At 38.5% G+C, this 27,639-nt stretch overlaps 1 protein-coding gene across 5 annotated transcripts in view; it reads right to left on the bottom strand.

Moving 5' to 3' along the window:
- LOC129770042 (uncharacterized) overlaps positions 1-27,639 on the bottom strand; it is a 419,235-nt gene that overhangs the window by 116,320 nt on the left and 275,276 nt on the right. The window contains exon 1 of one of the 5 annotated variants that reach the window (XM_055772629.1): positions 23,141-23,783. The exons of 2 other annotated variants lie outside the window; for them this stretch is intronic. The gene's annotated coding sequence lies outside the window, so the exon portion shown is untranslated. Of the gene's footprint in view, positions 1-22,654; positions 23,090-23,140; positions 23,784-27,639 lie in introns of those variants that run through there. 2 more of the 5 variants (XM_055772634.1, XM_055772633.1) reach the window with 2 other exon arrangements.

Genomic DNA, 27,639 nt, shown 5'->3' with positions numbered 1-27,639 from the left:
TTCCCGAGTTAAAATTCAAATATTCATCTGTCACTAGCCCTGAAATGCACGGTAATTGATTAAGACCCCTTCTCAACTGAGGAGAGAGGAAAAAAAATGGAAATGGAAAAAATAAGAAGAGATATGAAGGTGCGCGGCGCTGATCCTTCACCACCATGAGAATGCTAATTCTTAATCAATTATGATTATGAGTCCATTTCGGAGCCCGGTTCTGAGGAAGAGATTCTATCAGGCTGCATCGATCGAGAAGGGAACGAGGACAGGGAGGAGGGAGAGAAAGAAAAACAACCTCCGTGAAACTTTTTTTTTTGCCTCCGCTCTATACTATCACTAATGAACCTCACAATGGTTTTTTTTCTACCTCACGCTTGCAGAGCGTAAATATTTGAAATACTTTTTTTTCCTCATATTCCACCGCTTGCGTACTGCATATTTCTTCCTTTCGGCACCACCGACCGAAGCAGTCAGCCAGCATAGTTGTTACTCAGTGTGGGACACACTTCAACTCGGTCATCACCATCATATCCGAAAGGATCCCGACACAAACGAACGAACCAGTTGCGTCATTTCGGCATAATTTTTAACATGGAAGCATATCCCCGCATTTAACATTCCCGTGAGATTAAAACTTTTTTTTTCCTCTGTCCCTTCAATCCAATACCTGGACGCGTCTACTTTTGATATCTTGTTTTTTTTCGGGACTGTTTGCACTAGAATACCCTACTCATCATCATCGTCATCGCATTCAAATGGCTGATTGGCAATACAATTGTGGGAAACACCCGCGCACTATAATAGGAACATTTGAAACGAATTCCGCGCGCCATTCAATCAAAGCGAACCACAACAGACGAGAACCGGAAAAAAACAGAAAATACAGAGTAAACGGATCGATTCCCGCGAAAATGAGTTCCGAGTTGAGTGACTGACAGGCTGGGACTGGTTTGCAAAAATAAAATAAGGAAAAAAGCATCGAAAAATGTCGGTTGCGTCAATTCCAATTTATTATTCATTACCTCAGCCCCCCCCCTCTCCCCACGGTGTCTCGGCGCTCTCTACCTCCGTCACGCGCTGCAGGGATATTATTGGGGCACTTGCAACTGGAACTGTATTTTTAATTTTTAATATTTAGTTTAACGCTGTTTTTTGCTGTTGTTATTCGGGCTCTGTTTGCTGTTAGTCGTTCTTTTTTTTTGCCTGATGTTTTTTTCTGGCCTTCCCCAGGGAGTAGATTTAAAACCGTGAAACACAAATAGGAACAAAAAAGAATATTATACAAATAGCAAAACTCTCGAATAGCAGCCCCCCACTTCGGAAACATTCGTCCGAATAATCGTATACACATTATTATTATGACACCACCGTGTGCGCTGCTCCCTTTTGGAAAGGATGGATTCTTTTTTTTTGGGTTCATTCAGTTGAGGGATATGGTTATTTTTTGCCGTTCTGTTGGTCCTCCATAAAAAATGAAAATTTTGGTCATGTCCGGAAAGGGATGGGAGAGGAGAGCAGTCGGTTTTGGTTTTGTAAACTGTTGTGAATTTGTACAAAATTTACAATGTATGGGGAAAGGTGTTTTCGTTGGCAAAGTTGGCAACGAATCGAAGACTGAAAGAGGGGTTGAGAAATGTGGAAAGGTGGAGTGAGAGTGCAGACATTGCTTATTGACGAACAAAAGTTTGCAGACTTTGTCGCGAGTCGAATATAACGTTTAAAGCTCGATGCAAACATAATATTTCCATGCACCCTCGATTTAGCTGCAGCCTAACATTAACCAAAAAGACTATTTCTCGGATTCCTTCGGATTGTGTCAAATGTTGTGAGATTGACAAAAATTGAAAATATTTATTTATTTATTTTTTTTATTTATTTATTTCATCTTTATTTCATCTGGCTATATATTGTCATATTGAAAAATTGGCGGGGAAAAGCCAAAATGGCGTAAAAACCCCACATCTTTACATCATACATTGAAAGGAGCACATAAAAACATATCATGGTCAAAATATAAACATTAATATAAACATAATCAATTAGCAATCATCGTTGGAAGCGTCTTCGTCCAGTATTCATTATTGATTCAGTGGTCCATGTTGAATCCGGCAACGGAAAGCTTCGGCAGATTGGTTGAAGTCGAAGAATTCATAAAACACATTGAATCGTGCTGACATAAAGCGAATAGGGTCGTGTAAGCTGTAGTTCGCCAAACGTGGTCCAAGATGAAGGAAGCTTCTTGTGCGAAGGGCTCTCTCAGGTGCATAGATGTTTATCTCCGCAAGAATACCAGGACTATCAATTTCTCCCAAAAGCACTTTGGCTGCAAACAATGCCTGGCTTACCTTCCTTCTATTCTGGAGTGTATCGAGTCCCAGTAATTGGCAGCGAGCCTCGTAGGGTGGGAGATTAATTGGATCCTTCCATGGAAGAGTACGTAGAGCATAACGGACGAATTTTCTTTGAATTGATTCGATTCTTTCCACCCACAATGTTTGATAGGGGCACCAAACCACCACGCCGAATTCCAGAACCGATCGAACAAGCGTACAGAATAATGCTTTCAGGCAAGTGGGATCGCCAAATTGATCCGAAATTTTAAAGATGAATCCGAGAAGCTTATTGGCCTTGGATATTATGTCCGAGTAGTGCGGCTTGAAGTTTAAAGCTGAGTCAAGCGTAATTCCGAGATCACGTATTTTTTCTACACGTAGCAAAGGATGATGATCGATCATGTATGTAAACGTTATTGGCTTGAGTTTTCGATGAAATGTAATGATGTTGCATTTTTGAACATTTAGTGAAAGGAAGTTTCTTAAGCACCACTCATCGAAAGTGTTTAGCAGGTATTGCAGTCGCAAGCAGTCAGCCGTTTCCCGAACTGTCATAAAAATTTTGACGTCATCCGCATAGAACAATCGACTACCTATTGGGAGGATCAACCCAATCTCGTTCAAAAATATAGAAAACAGCATCGGTCCGAGGTTGCTGCCTTGAGGTACTCCTGAGCTATTGGTGAACTTTTCCGAGAGATCCGTACCAATTTTCACACACAGTTTTCGGTTCGTAAGATATGACCCGAACCAACGAGTGAGCCTTGGAGATACTCCAAGCTTCTCAAGTTTGGCAAGCAGCATGTTATGATCAACCCTATCAAAAGCAGCCTTGAGGTCGGTGTACACAACATCCACCTGCGCTCCAACTTCCATATTCCTGAGGCAAAGCGAAACGAAAGGAACAAGATTCGTTGAAACGGACCTCTTAGGGTAGAAACCGTGTTGATCAGCAGTAATATAATTTTTGCAGCAAGAAAATAATGCGTCGTTGATTATGATTTCGAATATCTTAGAACAGGCGTTAAGCGATGTGATTCTTCGATAGTTTACGACGTTCTGCTTGTCTCCTTTCTTGTAAACCGGGAACATAAATGAATATTTCCAACGTGTTGGAAACACACCCTGCTGTATCGAGATATTGAACAGTTTCGACAGCGGTATTATAAATTCAGAAGAGCAATTCTTCAGTACGCAGGAAGGAATTCCGTCGGGATAAGCAGTGTTGGAGAATTTCAGTTTTTTTATAGCATATTCAACACAAGCTGATGAAATCGTAGCGATATCAAAATCAAAAATGTCTCTGGGAGTATCTCTTATCGCATCTCCAATCTGGATCGATGAAGCGAAGCGATCGTTAAAAACACTTCTGAAGTGCTCAGCCAGGAGCTTGCATTTTTCAAATGAGCTGCAGGCAATTCTGTTGCCCAGGTGAATTTCCAATGGTAGCCCATCCTCCTTCCGTTTTGTTTTCATAAACGACCAGAACTGTCTTGGATTACGCCGTAGATTGTCCTGAATGCGCCCTGTATACCTTTTGTAAAGGAAACGATTGTACGTTCGGTATTCCTTGCTGGCTACTGACAGCAAATATTTGGCAATAGAATCACGGGTGTTACAATACTTGCGAAGCGCTCTTGATCTCAATCGCTTCAAATGACGTAGTCGAGCATTGGACCAGGCAGGCTTCGGAGCAGGTCTGCTCAACGGTACACAGTCAGAAATTACTCGGCTCACGACTTCCTCAAAGTAGTTAACGGCTTCATCTATCGATGGACAGGTATCCAGGAACTGCCAATCTGCCTGGGCGAGTGAAAGCCTTAATGCAACAAAGTCGGTTCTTCGGAAGTCAAGCTCGCGCACTTCAGTGGTATTGTCGAAGCGGACGGGTATCGACAGATTAATATGAATTTCCAAAGCAGGATGGTAGTTGTCAAGACCGATTAAGGGTTCGAGAGCTTCTATAACAGAACATTCCGTGACTGCCGCTTCATTCACCAGCACAAAATCAATGGTAGGATGATCATTAGCAGAAACGTTCCAAATCAGCCCAGATTGATTGTAATCACCAAGTACCAGAGCTAAGTCATTCTGTTCTAGTCCAGATAGTACATCACCAATCGAACTGATGTGATTGTTGATACTGTTAGAATCTGATTTCCGGTCTGGAGGAAATATCCTCGAATCAGATATTATCGTCCTTAGGGGCTGTCCACATACCACGTGGACAACTTTAGGGGAGGTAGGGGGTAACACAATGTTCACGCTTGTCCACGGAGAGGGGGGAGGGGGTATAGATCGAGTCCACGTGGACAGGAAGAATATTTTTTTAAATACAACCACCTATACATTCAAAATTGAATTAAATAACACATATTCAAGAATTTCAAAACTGTTCGTATTTATAAATAAACGGTTGAGCCGCCTGAGAGCGCTGTCCAGTCAAACGTTCATAATTGTTCTCATATAATTGATCTTCTTCAGTGTAATCTGTATTATAAAAATATCTCACGTAAACTGTCAATGATCAAACTATTTCCTATGATCGAACTTTTATAGTTACGGGGTATGTATAGACACTCATAGTTCAAAACTATAAAAATTAATCGATTCCATAATGGTTGAGGTTTCATGATAAGCGTAAATAATTTTTCATCAAACATAATTTTACATACACTTTGTTATGTCTCGAGAACAGTTAGTCTTAGTATAATAATGTCTGTATAGTTTTTCAGTTTTTTTTTCGATTTTTTTCAGAATTGCGTGTAAAATCATTTTTCCAAAGTATTTTAATCTCATCAATTTCTACTAGTCGTCAAAAAATTGAGCCAGCGTTCTGATAAAAATATACGTGGAATTAGGTAGCTGATTCGGAATATTGCATGAGGTGATAGAGGATCATATTTGACGAAAAAATTCTACGCATTTGGTCAATTCTCAACTAGAGTTGTTGAACTTTTCTTGAGTCAAACTTTACGTCTTGAACTGACTCTAATTTAGAAAGTACGTCACTTAGAATAATTATGCTACTCATTTGAAAAATAAGAAAATTTTGCGTAGAATGCAGTTGTAAAACATTTAAATTAATGGAACCAATTAACTTTTAGAGGTAAAGATGAAACTTAAATTTTTGTGCTTTTATAGGTTTTTATAAATTTTCCTAACATGCATGATAAACTGGATTGTTTTATCCACCAAATTGAAGCTGTCCAACCATTCTACAATTCTTTCCTTGACACTACACTGTTATCCTTCTCGTTACTTTGCAAAAATTTAAATGATTCACAACATAATTTATGCACAATTTTCTCAAATGAAAACAATTGAATCGTGCTAAGCAGTGTAATTTTTGAATTAAAGTCAGTTCAAGGCAAAAAAACGGTCTCAAGGGAAAGTTTAATAATTCTTTCGATGAGATTTGACCATAAGCGTAGAAGATTTTTTCATCAAATATGATCCTCTATCACCTGAATTTTTTCGGATCAACTACCTAACATCTTGTATACAACAATATTTCAAACAGATATAATAGTATTCGATATTCCTAACATGGAGAGTAAACTATTAACTAATAAACTAAACTTAGTCAAATCCCAGTGGAACTTAGTTCCTTTGAAGGGGTTCACTTAAGATAGGAAACAAAAAAAAAATTAAAGATAAAATAAAAACAAAACGGTGATAACATTAATGACTTTGGAGACTATTTTGAATTAATTTAAAACTTTATAACAATATAAAAAAAAATAAAAAATTTATAAAAAATCAGAATGGTAAAGTCTAAATTCTAAATTGGTTGGCACTAGATTGGTTTTGATTTGGCAGCATGACCCCACACAACGATTAAATATTGGAGTATGGAATGAATACATGCGAAATAAAAACGCAGCAGCGCTTCTTTAGGCACAAAACAACGTACTCTTTTCATGAGACCACATAGAGTTGAAACTTTTCTCGATACATGATTTATATGAGTGTCCCATGAAAGACAAGAATCTAAGTGTAGCCCTAAATATTTCAAAGATGTGACCTTCTCAATTGACATGTTACTGACAGACGGATCGAGATGTTGACAGATTTTCTTGCGTGGCGAATGAAAAACCATATATTTTGTTTTAGTAAGGTTTAGTGTGAGATGATTACCACTAAAATATTCCATGAGAGCCGCTAGATCTGATTCCATATCAGCTACGATGGATTCAACATTAGGACGAGGGTAAAATAAAGCTGAATCATCTGCAAAAAGTCTCGGTATACCATGTAGTTTTAAATTACCTAAATCATTGATGAACATCAAAAAGAGTAAAGGACCTATGTTACTTCCTTGAGGAGCTCCCATGTCAATTGGGCGTAAGTCACTGCGAACACCATTAAACATAACGAATTGTTTTCGATCAGATAAATAGCTTTTCATCAAATCGTTAGCAACTCCTCTTATACCATATTTTTCAAGTTTTTTAAGCAAAATTTCATGATCTAAAGTGTCAAAAGCTTTTTTAAGATCGATAAATAAGCCACCTACGATCTTTTTTGATCAATTTCACAAATCATTTCATCAACGAGCTCGATAATAGCGGTCATTGTTCCACAGCCTTCACGAAAACCATATTGATATTCGTACATAGCATTGTTTATACGCAAAAAGCTTACAAGCCGTGAAGTTAACAGCTTTTCCAAAATTTTATTGAGAACAGGTAATGTTGAAATCGGTCGATAATTCGAAGGATCGCAGGAGTCGCCGGATTTAAACACTGGTGTAACTTTGGCGATTTTCAAAGCATTTGGATAAATTCCAGTTACGATTATTTTATTAAAAATTTTTGAAATAATCTCAGAAAACTGATCTGGGTTTGCTTTTATCAGTTTACCTGGAAAATTAACATAGCCTTTGCTTTTCTTAACGTCGAGCTGACTTATTAGAATGCTCACTTCGTTCACGCTAGCGGGTCTCAAAAAAATAGAGCTGCTTATACATTTTAAAGGTTTGAGATAGTCAAAATTATTTGTTGCTAATTTACTGGCCAAATTATTGCCAATACTGGAAAAATAGCAATTAAGCACTTCAGCAACCTCTTTATCAGAAACTATGGTTCTCCCATCAACTTTTAATTTGATTTGTTCTCTAGGTTTAACGCGACCAAAAATTTCGTTCAGTTTTTTCCATACATTGGAATGACTTGAGCCATCAAGTATATTTACATAATATTCTTTTTTACATCGTGTCTTTAGAATTTTAACTTTTTTGGATACGTGAACAAGCATATCCCTAGCGCGTGCGTTGTTGGGACTGATTTTCACAATACAAATAAAATACTTGTTTTTTATTTGTATTAACTTCCAAAGGCTATAAGTCATCCATGGACAGTTCTATCCTTTTATTGTGACAATTTTTGTAACAGTTTTTGTACATTCAGCCAACAAGTTATTATATGTAGTTAAAAGAGTGTCTAGAGTAGCATCAATATCATCAGTAACTTCAAAGTCATTCAAAAAAATTGTGAACTGATTCTCAAGTTTGGCATGATCAACAATGTCCATTTTTAACACTTGTTGACTTTTTGCATTATTCAAAGGAATAGATGAAATAATGGGAAGGTGGTCACTAAGATCGTTAAAGATAGTATGATTTTGTAGGTTCACAGCAAGATTGATCGGACATCGGACCATAAGATTCTAATAAATTTGTGTACTTTATTACTACGTTATTGTTGTTTAGATTTATTGGAACATTACAATCACCAACAATGAGTGATGGTTTCGATTGTGTAGCAGTTGATAACCAACCCTCTAAAATATTGTGATAGTCATTATAATCCAACGAAGGCGGACGATAAACACCAATAACTTTGTACACGTGGCCATTGCATTTCAGTTCTAAATGGATGTAGTGCAGACCATTCACAGTTTGGCTATATAACCATTTGTTTTCTAATGAATTTTTTACGAAAATTGCTAAACCTCCAGAAGAACCATCGCGACACGAGAAAAATGCGCGATAGCCTGGAATCTTATAGATTTGACTATTTTCTTCTTTCAGCCAAGTCTCGCCAATAACAATGACATCAATAATGCTTTTACACTCATTAACAAAGTAAATAATTTCATCAAATTTGACAAAGTCATTCATTCCTCTCACATTCCACTGAACAACATTCAATGTTTTTTTACTAGCCATATCACATGTTTTATTATAATCATGTAAATTGTCATAATATGTATACTTAATTCAATTTATGAGAAAGTTTTCTCAGCAGTTTAAACATTTCTTCATGTTTTTGAGGAATCAATTAACTTTCTATAAAATATTTGATTTCACAAAAACTTATTTCAATCGGGCAGCAGATTTCAAACCAAAAATGTACAAATTTTAAAAAATGGGGAGGATCGGGGCAGCGACTGATTAATTTGGCGTTAAATTGTTCTTTAGTAAACTGTTCGAATTTGATAAGTGATGTTTTGATAAGGATTTAAGTGGAGGGAAACCAAAAAGCAATACAAATAACTTTTCGTGCAAGGTTAGTAAACAATCAATGAGTCGTGAGTTTTCTGATGTATACCCCGACTGTGCATTCCGTCCGAAACCATTGTTTTGTTCGAGATATAATTTTGCATTCCCTATTTTTTTGCCCATTTAATGTTCGAAGGGATGCAGATTGAACGGAATGCAAAAACAACTTTAACGGAATACAGAATGGAATTTTATCAAGTCGATCAAAATATTTCGAATCGATCGAAATACAGAATAGGAGTGGTAGTTTTTCTCCGCGAGCATTTTGAAAGCCATCTAGACACTCAATGAAGAATGGTCAATAAGCAGTTGAAAAATAAATAAATAAAAATACATTGAAAACATTTCTAATACGCTATTAGTGCCCTTTGAAAACTATTGCAGAAAAGGTTTCTCATTGCGCTGATGACTTGAAGTGAAGCGAATGTGTAAATGAATTGAAATTTCCTGTAACCAATCGTACTCCGGAGTGGGCAACAAACTACACTCGACAAAAAAAATAGAGGAGCAAAATGCGACATCGAATATTTTGAGTGATTTTTGAAACGCTATAACTCTGTTATAAAATAATGCATTCGTCAAAAACAACAACTGGACCTTGTATAGAATATTTTCAAGTTTGCAGTAGGCAGATTTGACCATCGATTTGCGGTGCGTTTATTATTTCATGAAATATTTTTGATTCAAAATTAAAGGATAAACGGATCATACGATAGAGAATAGCTCTGTAGGAAATAGTTCTACTGAAACTTTCTATGAATCAAATGAAAGCGAAATAATCAGGTTGATTGGATTGTTATTGTGAATATATTTTCAAAATTTATAGAAACTTTGAAAGCAATCTAAAAACGTTTTATCTTTTCTTGCAATGACTTTTGTCTACAACGCATATACAAATTAAACTAAAATATGTACGTACGATATCCATAAACCAGAAATTTGTAGCTTGAAAATGCTGAATTTTTTGTCTTCATGTCATGATTTATATCGAAAGTACAGGCGTTTTGAAATCGCTTAGAAATTTCGACCCTTTACTCCTCAATCCTTTATCAAATGAAGATTTTCAGATATCAGTGCATGCTCTCTATTCCATATTTACTTATCTTGAAATTTTTTTTAATTGATAAAAAAAATCAATGCATAAAAATTGTTCTGTTTGTTTTTGTGCGCTTCATAAACTCGAAAAGTTCGCCACTGATGGAGCTCATATTATGACACAATATAAAATCCACTTCAAGGATTGTTGTTGCTATTGTCAACCGCTCAGGAAGCTTTAAGATTTTCAGATGGAATAAGCACACTTCTGAAGTAAAGTTGTGAGCGTAAATCAACTTTCTAGTATTGAATACGTTTTTCTATGTGGTAGCAACACATTTTTCACAAGTGTTTAAAAATTCGTGAACTAAAATTGTATCCGGTAATGATTTTAAATCCATTTTATTTTATTCGATTGGCGTTGTTCAAGATCAATCTTAGGAATCGTGTGATGTAGATTCGGGTGCGGATTGTTCAACCGTATATTGCGCATTTCTGTGTTAGCATACTAGATAACCAAAGCGTGGCGTACAGCTAGTAAAATTAGAAGAAAAAAAACTTAAATGGAATTAAATGTAAGCGCAATCCAGTTATTTCCTCAATTATTCTAATCAAATAAGCAAAAATGTCCACGTGGACAATAGGGGGAGGGGTATGAAAATGTCCACGCTTGTCCACGGAGGGGGAGGGGGGAGTGTAAAATCGTGCTTTTTCTGTCCACGTGGTATGTGGACAGCCCCTTATTGGGCACAATGCACCGAAAGAGTCTTCATTTGTTTTGAAACTATCAAAGAACATAACTTGACTAAGTTCCCGTTGTTTTTGTGTATGGTAGAATCACGTCTTATTTGGAGAACAAGTTGCGTCACGGAAAACGACTTAGAGTAATTTCTTGATGGATCTACGCGATTCTCGCACCAATGAGTTCAAACACTTCCTAACAACCTGTAGCAATATAGAAAATAATTAAATTTTCATCCGTTAGTTTGTTAACACTTTCGACGCCCCGTCACCCAGATATGGGTGACACTTTCCTCGTTCAAATTTAATAGGATATTTAAAATGAATTTGATAGAATAGGCACCTAAGTGTAACTATAGGATGCGTAGAAAAATAATAAAATTATAACCATATTATCATAATGTTTATACTGTACTTTTTATTGATTTATAGTGCGGATGGTTTGTATGGCAGCTTTTTGCAAAACCCATATAACATGACTTTAGCATATGTTATTGTTGTCAATTCATCTTCAAATTAAATAAAATATTGCTAGATCATGTAAAAGTTGTCTACAAACTAAGTTTGATCTTCATTTAATAATTTATTCGCAAGTTGGGCTCCGCAAGAAACTTAGAAAAGCCGCTTTGGGCGACGAACGTGTTAAAAGAGCATTGAAATGAGAGCCTTTATTTATTCATACACTTGTCCAGCCCGTTTTCAAATTGCATCGCGGAAAAAACGCTGTAGTAATTTTATTTTTAGGAATTATATCTTCAGCTTTCGCTTATAATCAGATAAGAGTGTATAGATCACGTTGGTCATGCTTCACTGTCAATTTATCGTAAATTTGGAAAAATGTCGTCGAACGAAAAAGAGCGTCGTGAATTAATCCTGTGCACTCATTTCGAGAATCCGGAGTTGTTACATCGGGACATCGGTAAGATGCTGGGAATCGTCCAATCCACGGTCAGCAGAGTACTAAAACGATACTTCGAGAACCTAACCATCGACCGGAAGGTGAAGAACGGCAAAAATGGATGCTCCGTCAGTGAAAAAGATCACAAGCGCGTAGTTAAGCAGTTTAGACGTGATCCGAGAAGTTCGGTCCGGGATGTCGCCAATAAGCTGAATTTGTCAAGTTCATTCGTCCAGCGGACCAAGCAGCGGGAGGGCCTGCGTACATACAAGGTTCAGAAGGCTCCTAACCGCGACGAAAGGCAAAACATGGTGGGGAAGACGCGAGCCCGGAAGCTGTACACCGAAATGCTGACGAAGCCGCATTGCCTGGTAATGGACGACGAAACCTACGTCAAAGCGGACTTTCGTCAGCTGCCGGGCCTGTTGTTCTTCTCCGCAGAGGACAAATTCAGCGTTCCGGAGGAGATTCGCAAGCAGAAACTATCCAAGTTTGCCAAAAAGTACATGGTGTGGCAAGCGATCTGCTCTTGCGGAAAGCGGAGCGCCCCCTTCGTGATGACCGGCACGGTAAACGGGCAGGTTTACCTTAAGGAGTGCCTACAGAAGCGCTTACTACCACTATTGAAGCAGCACGAGGGCCCAACCATCTTCTGACCGGATCTCGCTTCGTGCCACTATTCAAAGGGCGTGTTGGAGTGGTACGAAGCCAACGGGGTCACCTTCGTGCCAAAGGAAATGAACCCGCCCAACGCGCCGGAGCTTCGCCCAATAGAGAAATATTGGGCGATTATGAAGCAGGCCCTCCGGAAGAACCCAAAAGTTGTCAAATCGGAGGCGGACTTCAAGAGAAAATGGATTTCTGTTCAAAAAAAACTACAACCTGACGTTGTACAGAACCTTATGGACGGGGTAACGAGGAAGGTGCGAGCATACGGGCTTGGGCTCGAAGTATGAATAAAAAGAAAATGCGAAAAGTTGTTTAATAGTTTTTATTTTACTGTCTAAAATTTTGAAAAGGATCGGTCTACTGGGCGAATTTCTACAGCGTTTTTTCCGTGATGCAATTTGATGTGACACACCCTTTAATTTCAAGCTTCTATAATTCAACACTACTAATACTGATACTACACTGATGATGGCTCTTGTACAATTGTACAATCGTGTAGAGCTGTTTTCCTAACACGGACTACAAAATAAAGTGTGTACAGTGTTACGAAATCGATGTTTCGGAGACAAATAAGTAAGATTCAAAGTCTCCATGAACAGAGGAAAAGAAGAATCGACGACTTTTAAAGTCTCAGTGAACAAAGAAAAAGAAAAAGAAGAAGAAGAATCGATTACTTCAAAAGTTCTGTCGATTCTGGAATTGAAATGTTGAAATGAACAAATAGAAGATGCCAAAACATGTGCTAAAATTAATTTTGGGTGGACAATACTTTCAATACTGTTTTTTTATACTTTTTCAGACAAAGCCTAGAATTTCTCAAAAAATCAGCGATAACGAAAATTCGATATGCACCCACTCGAACTAGAAGAAATTGAAAACCAAAGGAACATAAGAACATAGAACATAGCAGAACATAATAATTGTCGATTAAAACGATTCCGCAAGAGATTAAATTGATTTTTGAAATGAATTAACGAAAATCGATTTTATTTTCATTTTTTAATATTTTTTTATCTTATTTATTTATTTATTAGGCTCATTAGCATTTTAGCTGTAGCAGAGCCGGGTTTTAATCGTGTACATGTACATATGTTTATGTTTCTATGAATTATAAATTACACGGTAGTTAGTAGTAGCCATTTAGGCGTTAAGTTTTCTGTTCCATTACATTATGGTAAATTACACAGTAGTAGCCATTTAGGCGTAAGGGTATTCTTTCTGTTCATCCATTGTTCAGCAGACCGGACAGCGGAGACAGTTGATATTGATCATTGTTGAGTTATTTATAGAACAGCAGCCCAATGTTTCTTGCAGAGCAGAGCAGTTGTATGGATGAATCGATCTTATTTCGACCGTGGATCGATTTCCATCGCTGATGATGGTTGCGTGGACGTAGTTATTCTATAACAACACAAAGATGGTCACAATTGAGGGCCCTGAGTTTGAACTCACGATCGATCGCTTGGTAAGCGAACGCGTAACCAAGTGGCTACGAAGACCCCCCTTTTATATTTTGACTATGATCAAAACATGTACTGTCTTCAGAATTATTTTTTTTAAAGTAGGAATACGTCTGTCAGTAAGAGTATCAAATCAGAAACCCCATCAGATACGATTCTACTAAAAAATTATTTAAAAGTTTCCAATACTGGCGATTGCCAATACTTAATGTATAATGTATTAATTTATTTTGTCATTCAAATAAATGTTTTTTCATATAAAAAAATGGAATGAATTAAGATGCGTCACTTCACGGCGAAAACGAGATGAAGTTTATGTAACCTTGCATACAAATTATTTCGTTTTCACCGTGAAGTAACGTTCGTAATCAGGCCCTATCTTCGAAGGACAATGTCAACAATGCGATAGTGTCCTGGGCACGGCCTCCTACAATTTGTCTTGGTTTTTAAGTTTAAAATTTTCTGAGTCACGTTGGCAGCGCTGTGCCTCAGCCTTTATTAGTGATTCGATCACTTCAACTTTTTGCTTCGCCGCAAATGAGCAGAATAACCCGACAACATAAAAATTTGCAACACATTTTTGGTAAAAATTACATCTACTGTTCGGTTGCGTAGAATTTTTTGAAAGAGTTACAATGATAATACTCAATTGAAAACGCTAGTTTTACGCTTCAAAATTAGTGGTCAGGCAAATAATTATAATGCTCGGTCTGACATTGATGAAATCCAAGAATTCTGAAAGGAAAACCTCAAGATCAATATAAATAGTTGGGACTGCCAAGAATCGTTCGGAACTGTTCAGTGATATTTGCATGGGTATTCAGACAAGGGACTGTCAGATACCGAACGAACTAGATCTCATGCGAAAATACCGTCGAGCTAACATTGCTAGTGTATAATAACAGATGACGAGACGTGAGTATATGAGTACGAAACGTCAACACGACATCAATCGAGAACATAGAGCGTAAAGATACACGTCTACTTCAATCAATGAAGAAGTCACACACCGTTTTCAGCGATTCTAACCGTGTCGTTTATTATAAACTTAGCTCACGTAGATCAACAAAGATTACAATAATTATTCGTGAGTTGCATACCATGAACAACACCAATGCCCCTTAACAACCGCTCAAAAATCATAACTAGAGACATTCATTTCTATACCCATAACGAAGTTTCAAAAAGTTTTCGATCAGTAGACCGAGCGCTGGCATAAATATACCATACAAAACTTGAGGAAGCAATAGCAGGATTTGGTAAACATTTCTTTTCTATTTAATTTCCAATTTCTTAAAACTCTTTTCGTATGATTAGGAAGCGCCACTTTTCATCTCCATTTCATACAAATCATACAATATCATACAAATGTCTGCATAACTCGAGAAATAAGCATGCAAACGGAACCAAATTTGGCATATGGTGGTTTTAAGGGGGCAAGAAATGTTTTTATTGTGATTCGACACTCCTCCACTGTCTTTACGGGGAGGCTGTCATAGAAATGAAATTTGTGCATAACTCGAGAACTAATCAAGCAAACGATATCAAATTTGTCATGTGGAGGTTTTACAGAGCACGATACGTTTCTATGGTGTTTCGACACACTCTAAGGGAGGGACGTTACATAACTCGAGAACTAATCAAGCAAATGGAATTTAATTTGGCATGTGATGGTTTTAGAGGTCAATAAATGTTTCTATGGTGGTTCGACACTCCATCCCCTCTCTAAGGTTGGGGGGCGGTGTTAACCATACAAATGAAATACAAATTTCTGCATATCCCGAGAACTAATCAAGCGAAGGGATAAGCACAAAACTCGAGGAAGGAATCGTCCGAATTGAGATGTCATCATTTTATTATATTTTCCGTATCAAATATGTATTCCAGAAACATGTTATTTGTAAGCGATTGAAAAATCTTGAACGAGAATTGTGTCTGAAAATAATTTTGATTTTACAGTGACGAATTTTGGTAGAAGTACTAGGAAATTTATAGTAAAAGGAAAATGTAAAGGGTCAATTAAAAGATGGGTCAATCAATGAGCAGTTCTGCGAATGGACTCAAATTGGAAGTTCCTACGATATAGGACTACAATTGGCTTAGCAATCTATAAGTAACAAGCATATAACTCTTAGACATTTTATCTTTCGACTAAAGTGATTATCACACCACTTCGTTCAGCCAGAAAATAATTATTATCACTCAAAGGAGAAATCGATTTTGCCTCGGAACTACTCAACACAAACAATACCCCCCTTCCCGACATTTGGAATCCTCGATCGAACGCGGCATTCTTGAACATTCGGTAATAGAGCTGCTACTTTCATCAAAAAATGCAGTTTCTTTGACATCGTAAAATATTCTCTACACCATATCAAACATTTCATATTCTCCGCTATCAAATCCCATAGCCAATGGCACCATTTGTACGCAATATAAGGGGTTTTTGCAGATGAAGGAGTTTTCGAGCGAGCACCAGTTTATATACGAATTTGTGTGGTTTCAATAGCTTGTTGTCGAAGGAAATTTTTAAGTTATTGAAACATGTTTCGGACCAATAATAATTAACAAGCATAGAACTCTTAGACATTTTATCTTTCGAATAAAATAATTATCATGCCACTTTGTTTAGCCGGCAAAGAGATATCAACGATCAAAACCTTGCACCCACAACGTAACGCTTTCGTTTTCAAAACGTTGGACTTACACCCCAGTATAAAAATAAAAAACGTAGTCCTACGTCAAAACACCTAAAACGTCGAACAGAGTAAGTTCGGTATATGGAAAGGATTCTACACACAAATTCTAAATTAATGAGTGTTCCTTATTCCAAAACAACCTGTTTTCGAATCGTTATTTAATAACGTTTATACAGTGACGGACAAAACAATAAGACCATCGGCTGGAGGAGATTTCAAAACGAACTCGTAGCTGTCAGTCTAGATCGTCGTGTCAGTCATCATGTCACAATGAGGTTATCAGTGCTAACATTGTAGCAACCCTTTTTTAATTGGACCTTTCGAATGTTGCGAAAGGTCAAGGAAACGTGCGACAGAATAATATGATCAACCTTCCAATTTAAAAAACAGTTTGTGATTTTGTGTGGCATATTTGTCGCAATCTTTCTGGAGTAAGTTTCTTATCAAGGAGCCGAAGACGATTAGAGGTGTTACTGAAACCTGTGGTTGTGAAATGTTAAGAGGGTTTTCTAGTCTGCAAATCGATTTTTTGGCGTAGGACTACGTCTTTGATTTCTATATAAGGAGGGTCACTGTACGAAAAATGTAACGAAAAATTAAGAGATTTCAAATGCATATTACGCAGAATCGTGCCTACGATATATGTTATAATATATACCATTGGACGGCAAATTCATCCAGCATCAACAGTGGAAATAGTAAAATAAGTGAGGAAATTAAAGAATAAAAGAGGTATGTTTTGCGAGCGAATGCAAAGGTAAATCATGTATTATGCACTCTTTCTTTCGTTCCCGTGAATGTTGTGCACATAAGATTGTGTGCAATAATTCGTTCTATCAAACAAATTGGACACCTAATCAATGTGTAGGAACAAGGGTGATGTAGATGGTGGAGTGGATTGGTAAGATGGCTGCAATTCCATAGAAATTCATTGGGCCTTATTTCCGAATACATTTCACAGTGGAAACAAAATGAAGTGTATTCGCTACGATAACGGTACGGTGCCGACATCTGGATACGGATTATAATATAGAATTACCTTCAGATACAATTTTTGCAAGAGATTATTTTGCCATATGAAAAACACGAAATTTTCCTTTCACATTGAACACTAATTTGATACGGAGAAGTTAATTTTCATTCATAATTTCTATTTGGAAGGTGTTGATTCTGCATGAAAACCCATTATTATCTTTGGCGCTTCACTAACTGGTAAAACGTAGTTCAATGATGTGCATTTCGTTTTCACCGTGAAGTGCATGCAGGAATAAGGCCCATTATTTCAACGATACCAAGGTGGTATTATCACGACCCCCAGTGTCAGTGTTTGTGACCTGAAATATAGTCTGCAAACCGACATTATATCACCAAAAAAGCTACTACTCCCGATGACTTACAATACCAGAATATCACGGAATCGTAAGTATTTTCAACATTTCTTGATTCTCCTTCATATTCAATGTGATCAATGACGATTAAATGAGCTCCTGACAGGAAAGCTTCGTTACAACCCGTTTGACAGTTATGAGTACATATGCCATCATGATATGAATTTATTTTCAGACACAATTTTCGCTCAAGATGCTTGATTCACTCGCAAATAACATGTTTCTCCGTAGGAATACATGTTTGATAAAATTTCAATTTTAACCACAACATAACATTGGTCTACGGGAAGAGACGAATACAACAAAATAAAGACGACTCAAATCGGACCATCCCTTCCTCGGGTTTTCCGCTTACCAACACATTTTGCCTTCCATTTTTATTTATATAGATATCATCAATTGCAATTCAAAGCTGTTGCACCACGATCTGAATAAATTTCCACAATTGTAGGCATTTTGGTTTGGATATTCAGTGCGCAAAATCGCAACTCGTATACTCGCGTACGGTATCACAGACCGACTTGATGTTTTTCCGCGTCAGAATATATGTACTCTATTTACGACCTTACACTTTTTCTGATAGGTTGTTTCTATTGCAATTGTTTTCTAGAGCGATTTTTTCGGGAACCCTTTAAACATATAAACTATAAAAAAAACAAAGGCGATCCAAAATAATGATTTTTTCGAGAGTTCAACGTTTTTGAAGGAGACTAGCTCATTGGCTTTTATTTGATATGTCGATCATCTGAATCGGTTCAGTAGTTCAAAGGTTATGCATTTTTGAAAAGTAATTTTTGGAGAAAGGAAAAAAATGAGTTTTCGAACATCCCTAAAATGGAAATGGCCGCCCTAAACAAATTATTGAAAAAATACGAGTCTAATATTTCGCGATAAGGAACAAAGCAACCAAACTCTGAGAAGCACTATATCAGCATGGAATGGCTGTAAATTTCAAAGAGGTATTCTGCCGTTCTATGCATAGTTGTCCCATGTTCCGAAATCAGCAACTGCGAAAAAGGCATTCAAAGTTTTGTGCATATTTGTCTACCAGAAGCTTTAAGCATTTCGGTCTAGCAATACACGGGGTTTTCAATAAGCAGAGAAGTAATGTTTAATGAAATGTGAAAAGATCACCTCATTTGAATCAGTCAATCTTGGTTACAGACTCAAAATTCATGGTGGGACAGCTATGCCTGGAATATCTACATGGGACAATTGGACTTGATGGTTTTTTTTAAATACTGGGAACAAACAATAAGCTTTTTTTTGTGTTTTCCGAAAGATTATGCATAAAAACATCGTTTTATGAAGAAGGGATGTGCAATATTTTGCGGAATATAAATCTCATTGTTATTTGGCATTCGCTAACAAGGTGTACACGTATTCTGTTGAACTTTTGGACGTAGCTATGTCTTTCATTAAGGGTGTCAAATCAGAAAACAGGTCACGTTTTTATGAAATAAAGTTAACGTTAATAACTATTTTTGCCGAGAACGGATTTTGGCGATTTACATACTAAACGAATCGGAAATACCGTAAGATTTGTTTAATATGCCATACAATAGAATCCCCTGGTTAGTAAATGGTTCAAATTCATGAAAACTTTAAGTGTTTCTATTTTCCCATACATTTGTTCTGTCCATTTGAGTGCTTTCCCGAACAGAGATATCAATAACGAGCAATTTATCGACGACCAACGGAGGGGAAATCGTAGGATTTAAAGTCTCCGTGAACAAAAGAAAAGAAGTAGAATGAAGGGGAATACTTGCCTAGAGTGGATCTCGCTGAGGCAAACTTTCATTCGGCATCGGACTGTTGAGTAATTCAGTTTACTTCGCTTTCGCTGCGCTTCGATCTAAGATTGGACCCCACCAGTGGTAATCCAACTTGGAAATCGTCGTTTGATTTTTCGGTTCATTTTTCGCGTTATTCGTATCGTGTGTTCTTCTTTCCGCGTCATAAATTGGACGCTTCGCGTAGTGTGCGATGGGCAAGAAGAAGAGGAAGCCAGGCTCGAGCCCTGCAAAAAACGAACGCATTGCCAGGGGCAATAAATTTTCGAGGTAAGCGTCATCTAATGATGCACGCGGTGTTGGTGCAGTGAAAAGCGCTCGCACTGAACCGAGCCTTCGCAAATGTGACACCGCACCGAACAACAGCGAAGTAGGCGATTTCGGCGCGTCGGTTGAAAATGTAAACGCCCAGGCAGCAACCAAAATCAAGCTCCCCCGCAGGTGCTGAAGGTGGTCGCTCTTGACAAACTCATCAGCGAATTCGCATCGATGGATGTTACAGCAGAGTAGAAACTGTGTTGCTTTTTCCAAGCAGTTAACATTGTTTGGGCTTCGTTGGTGCCTTTGAGAATTCATCAATGCATTAAACTGACGTTATGGCGAAACAGACGTTAAGGTTGTGCACCAAAAAATTATTTGGGAATACCAAGCATCTTGAATGTCTTACTGGAATGTTATAAGTTATTTGGGTTCGCGTGCCAGTCGCAAAACTGCCTTGAACTAGGACTGCATTTGCGCTAATATTGATCATAATGAAGCATTGCTACTGTTTTCGAGGTTGTTATTAACAAAAAGAGTTTATTTCTCTTGTTTAGTCATCAAGAAAGTAAATGTTCTGGAATTTTGTATGTGATAAGGTTTCGCTTACCAGTAGCAAAACTTCCTCCACTAAGGGTGACAGCTGCGCTTCTCTCGAGCATGAGAAAGTAATGCAACTTTTTTCGAGGCCAGTAATATTAACAGAAGCGTTTCTTTTGAGAATAGCGCAAAATGATGGGAAATTTTATATTGCTAGTAGTTTCAAGCCACCAATGTATGGCTCTGTATGCATGCTATGGTGAACGCTTGTTTGGCATGCATGATATTTGATACTTGCAAGTGTTGCCATTGTTGTTGTTTACATGCGGTACCAAAGATATATTGATGTAGTAATGAGATATTGAATAATGGTGCTGGTGCAACATGTATATAATCGACTGTAGCCGAGTCTATGTCAATTTCGATAAAGGCCACCGGGATAGCTTTCGAGGTATATTTTCAATGAATTGACATGAAATAAATTGCGACATACGATTGTTTTGCGAGGGCAAGAATGAATCATTAATCAATTATCGTCAACTGATTCTACAATGAAAAAATCATTTCAGAGATTATTCTACTAAGCAGTTGTTTCTAAAATTTCACAGCATTATAGAATAATATCCGAAGGTATAAACAAGCGACTTATATAAAATAACAGCGTAGTTCTACGTCAACAATGCGGTCATATCTTGGACACAACCTCCTATAATTTTTTTTATTTGTTTGAGAATTAGTTCGTTTTTTTCAAATAAGGAATGAGTACATAAGCCCTTCTGAAAGCGTGACATAAAATTCTTGTACTTGAACCGATTTCTTTGATATGGATCTACAAAAAATATATGGTGGGTTATGAATTATGAATATCAACATAGGACAATTGAGATTGTAGTTGTTTTTTTAAAAGCTGGGAACAAACTATAACTTTTTTGTGTTTTTCCGGAAGACTAGGCATATAAACATCGCTTCATGAAGAAAAGTGAAAATTGTCAAAGAGTAACATGGGACGGCAGTATTACTGTTTGACTTTGATATTTCTGATGGTTTCATTCTATTCTATTTGACTATATACTGTATATATTCGATTTTTGTCAATAATTTATAGTTTTAATCACAGCTGATAATTTGAGACATTTATAGGTGAACTCTAGTCACTGGAATCGTCATCAATAATTCTTTCATATAATAATTGTACGGCTTATGATTCGGGAGGTGATTTGCATTCGATTATTGCAACTTTAAGACTATTGAATTGGATTTGATCTCTACAAAGGTGTTTTTGCGGCAAACTTAGAGATGCAATAGAATCCCCCCGAGGGGCAATAAAATAATTTACCACAAAAGCCCAAATCGAAGTATCTACAAACATTATTGCTCCAATTTATCCACCTCTCGGGAAGGCCCTCGCCATAGATCATAAAGGAAAGCAGCGGGATGCCGCCGCATTTATGAGCATAAACACAAGGGCACTTTCCCCGACCGTGGCGGCTTAATGAGCGACCACCCATGTCGCAGTGTGTGTCCATCGGAGCCATTGTATCAATCGCGCTTCAAACGACCCTTCAAAGCCCTCCCGCTTCCTTCTCTTCTCCAGACTCTCCAGATTATGTACTCTACCAAACCTCGATTGCTTGCTTGCTTGCTTGCGGATATACCGCAATTGGCAATCGGATGAGTTCACGAAGCGGCGTTCGATCGCCATCCAATGGATCATTGATTCGTTCGTTCGGTGGTTAGGGGCGCAGAGCAAACACAACGGCACAAAAGTATATTTATCTAGAATGGTAAATAATCTCCCATCATCACTATCCCTGCTCGGCAGAGGGATAAATGCATTCTCGGTCCACTGCTACCGAGCCCGAGCTACTGGTCCGTAATCCGTTTTTGATAGTTTCCTGCACACATACACGCACACACTCCCAGAAAGCGCCGAAAGCACTCTCGCACACATACACCCTCCAAGTGGGATAATCCCACAAAGAGTACTTGGGAATGGCAAAGTTATCCACCGTTCGGCGGACTGTGGGGCACCAGTGCATCCAGCATCCAGTATCCCTCGGAAGCACGCATCTCACTTGCCAACACTGCACAGGGCCGGCCCGGTGAATTCACTTTGTTCGCTGCATCGCGTCTTGAAACATCTCTAAAAATCCAAAGCCCGTTCGAGAAACGCGAACCAAAAGAGAAAAACATAAAATAACTAAAACTCCAAACTCTTCTCCACCCTCTCGGGTCTGATCAGCATCACCACCACCACCACCACATTAACCAACAATTTCCTTCTTTTCTTGCTACATTTATACACAAACACACACACCGTTTCGTTTTTCGGTATTCTTACTAGGAAATTGCTGTTTCATCTCTTCTCATGCTCTGGATCCCAGCCGCCTGCTGCTACTTCTTTTGGGCTTTTTTTTTCCTTGCTTCTTTTACGTTTTATGTTGCTTTTGAACTTCACGTTCGCCCGCTGTTGATGGTGTTGTTGTTGTTGTTGTTGTTGTTTTTGTTGCCGTTTTCAACTTGTGCCACCATTCGCTGGATGCACACAGCACACCACACTCCACTATTAAAACTTTCTGCAGGAACGCAAGTCGCGCGGTTGATCCGGAAAGACACACCGCAGAAGAGAGGCGGACAAGTGAAAGGCAAGAAACTCTTATTTTATGGGCACATTGGTTGCCCGGTAAAAAGGTAAGCCAAAGGGAACCATCGAACGAACGAACGAGAGAACGAAACAACAGCAAGTGAAAAAAAAATCCAACAGTTTTCCACGGAATTCCACTTAAATTAAAATATACTGCTATTGAATTGAAAATCTGAGACCAACCATTTATGGATTATGCACCCACTTTTTTGGTGGTGTTCCCCTCTTCCGCGCGGACTTCGGAGGCCTTCACTTCCCGCACTTTGCTGCTCGTGTGCACTAATGCGTTTTTGTTTGAATTTCAGTCGAATTGTTTTTCACTTCTTCCAGGGCGAAAATTTTATCGGATTTTCATTCCTTTTTCCGCGACGACGGCTACGAGACACAACCGTTCCGACGGAAGGCGACGGCGACGACAAACGTCTCGGGGCAAAAAATATACACTGTTCTCTTCGATTATTCGAAACTCTCGAACCCCGATCTGCTGCTGCTACTTGGGATTACGCGAAGAGACGCGCGAAGGAAACGAAGGGGGTGGTGCGCGCACGAGTACGGGTCACGAAAATCCTACACCATCCGCTTCATCTTCAACACTTGTTCTGCTAATCCCCGGAAAATTTATACGATGTCGCGCACACAGTTCACACACACGGCACCACTAGTGCCAATGGTCGTCCGTCTCGAGCTGTAGAATCCAAAAGCACTACGGACACACAACGACCGGAAGTGGCCACTTTGGGGACAAAATTTTATTGATTTTCGAATCCACCACCAAATCCTTTTAGTAGCGAGAACAGGGAGTAAACAAAATGGCCATCTTGACGTCGTTCCCGAACAGTACTAAACGTGACGCTCTCTCGCTGCTGCTGCTGTTGCTGCAACTGTTATACGGAGAAGTTGTCGCTCGCATACCAGCTAGAGAGACAGCGCAACATGGAGAGTGGCGAGATTTTAGGGCGAGCATGTCCCGTACTAATGCAGAGGTGGAATTCGCAGATCAGCATTATGCTCCTGATTGAAACAATAATCGCAAACAAAGATGATTCCAGTGAAAAGGATTTAGACTAAACATGACATAAATTGGACAGCAGAAGTCCTTCCCCGTTCCCAAATTAATCTATGCTCCCTTTAGTACAACATAGCATACATATGCTAACAATTCCTCTATACGCATCACGTCGCGGAGAGAACTGTCAGAAAACCACTGAGGCCATCTTGTTTCGATCCCTCAAACTGTTCGAAAAGCAAACATCGAGCAAAATTTGAAAAAAAACCCTTGCTCTCTTCATTCATGCCCAAACATTGGAACTCTGCCACTCTCCAGAGTTTCCATCCCGCAAGCAAGCAAGCATCCATGCACAGCATAGTAGCGACCGCCATGCCGCTATGTATGTGTACACAATCCTGTACACACACACAAACCCCTAAACGCACGCACGCCAGGTTTTCGCCTTCTGCAACATAAAGTTTGCGCGACGCGCACACATGCGAACATGGTTGTGCGAGTATTACTCATTGAACAACAGGCCATCCAACTTCCAATCCCTTGTTTTCCTCTTTCATCGCCACTCGGCACGGAATTTGGCCTGTCGCGTACGGTCGGTCGGTCCGTCGCTCGATGTTGGATTTTTGGTTGCGATTCCACAGCCAGAGCATAAAGCGCGAGCGACCGAACGGACCGACGAACCCATTGAACTGAACTGATCTGAACCTCGGACCCTGCTGCTCTCGCTGCTGCTGCCGCTAAAAGCTAATGTACGAAGGTATGAATTTTAGGTAGACGGCTTTATGCTGCTCGGTGGCATTAGCCTGGCTGCCAGAGATGCCAGATCTAAGAGAGTATCTGATCGGATAATAAGTAATATTTTTATACTATTTTTCCACCGCGAACTCGTTCATATCACAATCCAGCGAATATTAAATCGTATAACTTGCATATTCTGAGTCGTATATCAAGTAGGACCGAATTACAATCGTGTATAATGACGATGACGATGTATATATATCCTGTACATCTGAAATCGTATAAAATGCAAAAAAACAGATATTACTCAATAAGACAGATTAAGTCGTATTTTCTATTGAAATTTTACACGATTGTGATATGATACGAATTCATGTGCGATCTAACGTGTGCAAAAGTAATACGATTTTGTGTTTGCTGAGCAGTTTTATCATTTATACTATCTCAAAATCGAATTATCATATTCATCATATACACTATCGTAAGATCGCATTAATCGACATCATATATGCACATCAGGCAAATGCAGTTCCTGAGTCACATAAACGTATAATTTAATTCAATATTCTATTATGATGTACGTGATGTACGCGACGATCTATTTACAGTGTCGACGTCTGGTTGTGATATTTATTCAAGGAGGCAAATTAATCTCTACCTGATCAGTAGGCAGTTTTAAAGTGTTAAAGGCAGTTTTAAAGTGTTGAAGGCAGTTTTAAAGTGTTAAAAGTTAGAACTAAGGTAAAGTGACTGAATATCGCCCAGTAGCCTAAGTTCGCCCACCTCGATTTCTCGTCTGTTTATTATGCGATCCGGTGGTAAAAGATCACACTACTACTTTTTGTATGTACCTACTCATATAAATGTTGTCGGGATCCGTATCGCATCAAGCAAAAAAAAATTGAGCAAAAGAAGAAATCGCGTGTCTCCAAAACTTTTCAAAGAGGTTTTGAAAATTTGTTAAAAATAGAAATTTTCATTAATTTGCAAATGTGATACATGGAAGTTGGAGAATAACGAGTGTTAAAAAATGAGAATTTTTTCAATCACATATAAAAATTTTTTCATTTTTTTTCATCGATTTCAGTATTTTTTATTAATAACATAATGTATTTTCTTCAAAAAAATGTCAGTGAATGTTTGAGTAAGGGCCGTGGTCTGCTGTTCGACGCAACTTTGTCGCGATGCTCTCACAAGAACTTTGTACGGTTCTACGAAACGCATTTCCAGCAAGGAAAAAAGTTCACGGTGGCACATTTTAAGGAAGAAAATGAACCTGTTAGTACGGTATATCGTATCCTGAGTTCCCTGAACGTAGAGCGGAAGGTCGGAAGTGGTCGTCCGGTGACGATAATGACGAAGCAGAGGAAGACATCGTTAACGAAGCTGTTTGACAACAAGGAGGCAACCAGACGAGGCGAGACGCCGGTCGGAAATATGGCTGCTCCCACGTATTGATCCATCGGACTCTCAAGATGGAAGGAATCGTCTGCAGGAAGAAGACGAGGTCGTCGGAGTACACGGAGGTGCAGATTGAGACGGTTAAATCACAGTGTCGGTGGATGACCAAAAAATACCGCGGGACGTCTTTCGTTCTGGACGACGAAAGCTATTTTCCGCTGTCCAAAACGCATATTACAAGAAATGATAATTACCTATCCAGCGACAAGTCATCCACACCGCCTGAAGTGAAATACAAGTTCAAGCACAAGTTTGAAAAAAAAAGGTTATGTTGTACATCGCCATTTCAGACCGAGGCATTTCAAAGCCTTCGTTTAAGCCGAGCGGTCTGGCAATCAACCAACAAATCTATCGAGAAGAGTGCCTCGATAAAATCCTGCTACCGTTCCTGAACGAGCATCACGCGGATGGGAAGTACGTCTTCTGGCCGGACAAGGCGTCTTCCCATTACGCCAAGAAGACGCTGGCGTATCTTGAGGAGAAAAAGATACCGTTCGTGCCGAAAGATCGTAACCCAACAAACTTGCCCCAGTGCCGCCCAATAGAGAATTTCTTTGGCTCACTCAGTGCCCTAGTGTATAAAAACAATTGTAGGGCCAAGGATACGAAGCAACTGACTACAAGAATCCGGAATTGTATCCGAAAAACGGACGTAAGTGCCTTACAACGTTCTTGTGAGAGCATCGCGACAAAGTTGCGTCGAACAGCAGACCACGGCCCTTACTCAAACATTCACTGACATTTTTTTGAAGAAAATACATTATGTTATTAATAAAAAATACTGAAATCGATGAAAAAAAATTTTAAAAAAAATTTATATGTGATTGAAAAAATTCTCATTTTTTATTTAACACCCGTTATTAAACGAAATTTCGAATCATCGATTTTTTCAACACTTTTTCAAAACACGATGTTTGCCTAATATCGCCCACCCCATGATTTGGTGGGCGATATTAGGGACTACTTTTCAAAAATTTCAAATTTGACTTTTTTTTAGAAAATAAATCGCAGTGGCCATACTATTCAGTATTTCGACCTCAAACTCTGATGGGTCATAGGAAAGAGATGTAGGAATACCCCTAGTAACTTAAATTCCGTTTCCCTAAATTTTATGTGCCTCATTTTTGAGGTCAAAAAAAGTGGGCGATATTCGGTCACTTTACCTTACCGACAGATTTTATACACCTATTTCTACCAAAGCGGCCATTTTCTTCACTATATTAAGAAAAGAGAGAAATTATTAGAAAATATTAGTAGCTTTTTCGGTGAATTGTTGCTTCATTACTTTTACGGCACGGTGACCTTAAAATAAAAAATAATTCGTTTCTATGAAGGCGAGGAAGTAAATATGAGCCACTAAAATAACTTTTTTATTCGTCAATTCCGATGTGATTGAACAACTATTCACTGCACACTGCCAAATTATAATTATATTTAGTGGAAACTACACCCAAAGTTAATTTTTAACACACGTTCT

Source organism: Toxorhynchites rutilus, chromosome 2 (assembly GCF_029784135.1).
Source record: "Toxorhynchites rutilus septentrionalis strain SRP chromosome 2, ASM2978413v1, whole genome shotgun sequence".
NCBI lineage: Eukaryota > Metazoa > Arthropoda > Insecta > Diptera > Culicidae > Toxorhynchites > Toxorhynchites rutilus.
The sequence above is the reverse complement of the archived record's forward strand: the minus strand, read 5'-3'. Positions and strand labels throughout refer to the sequence as shown.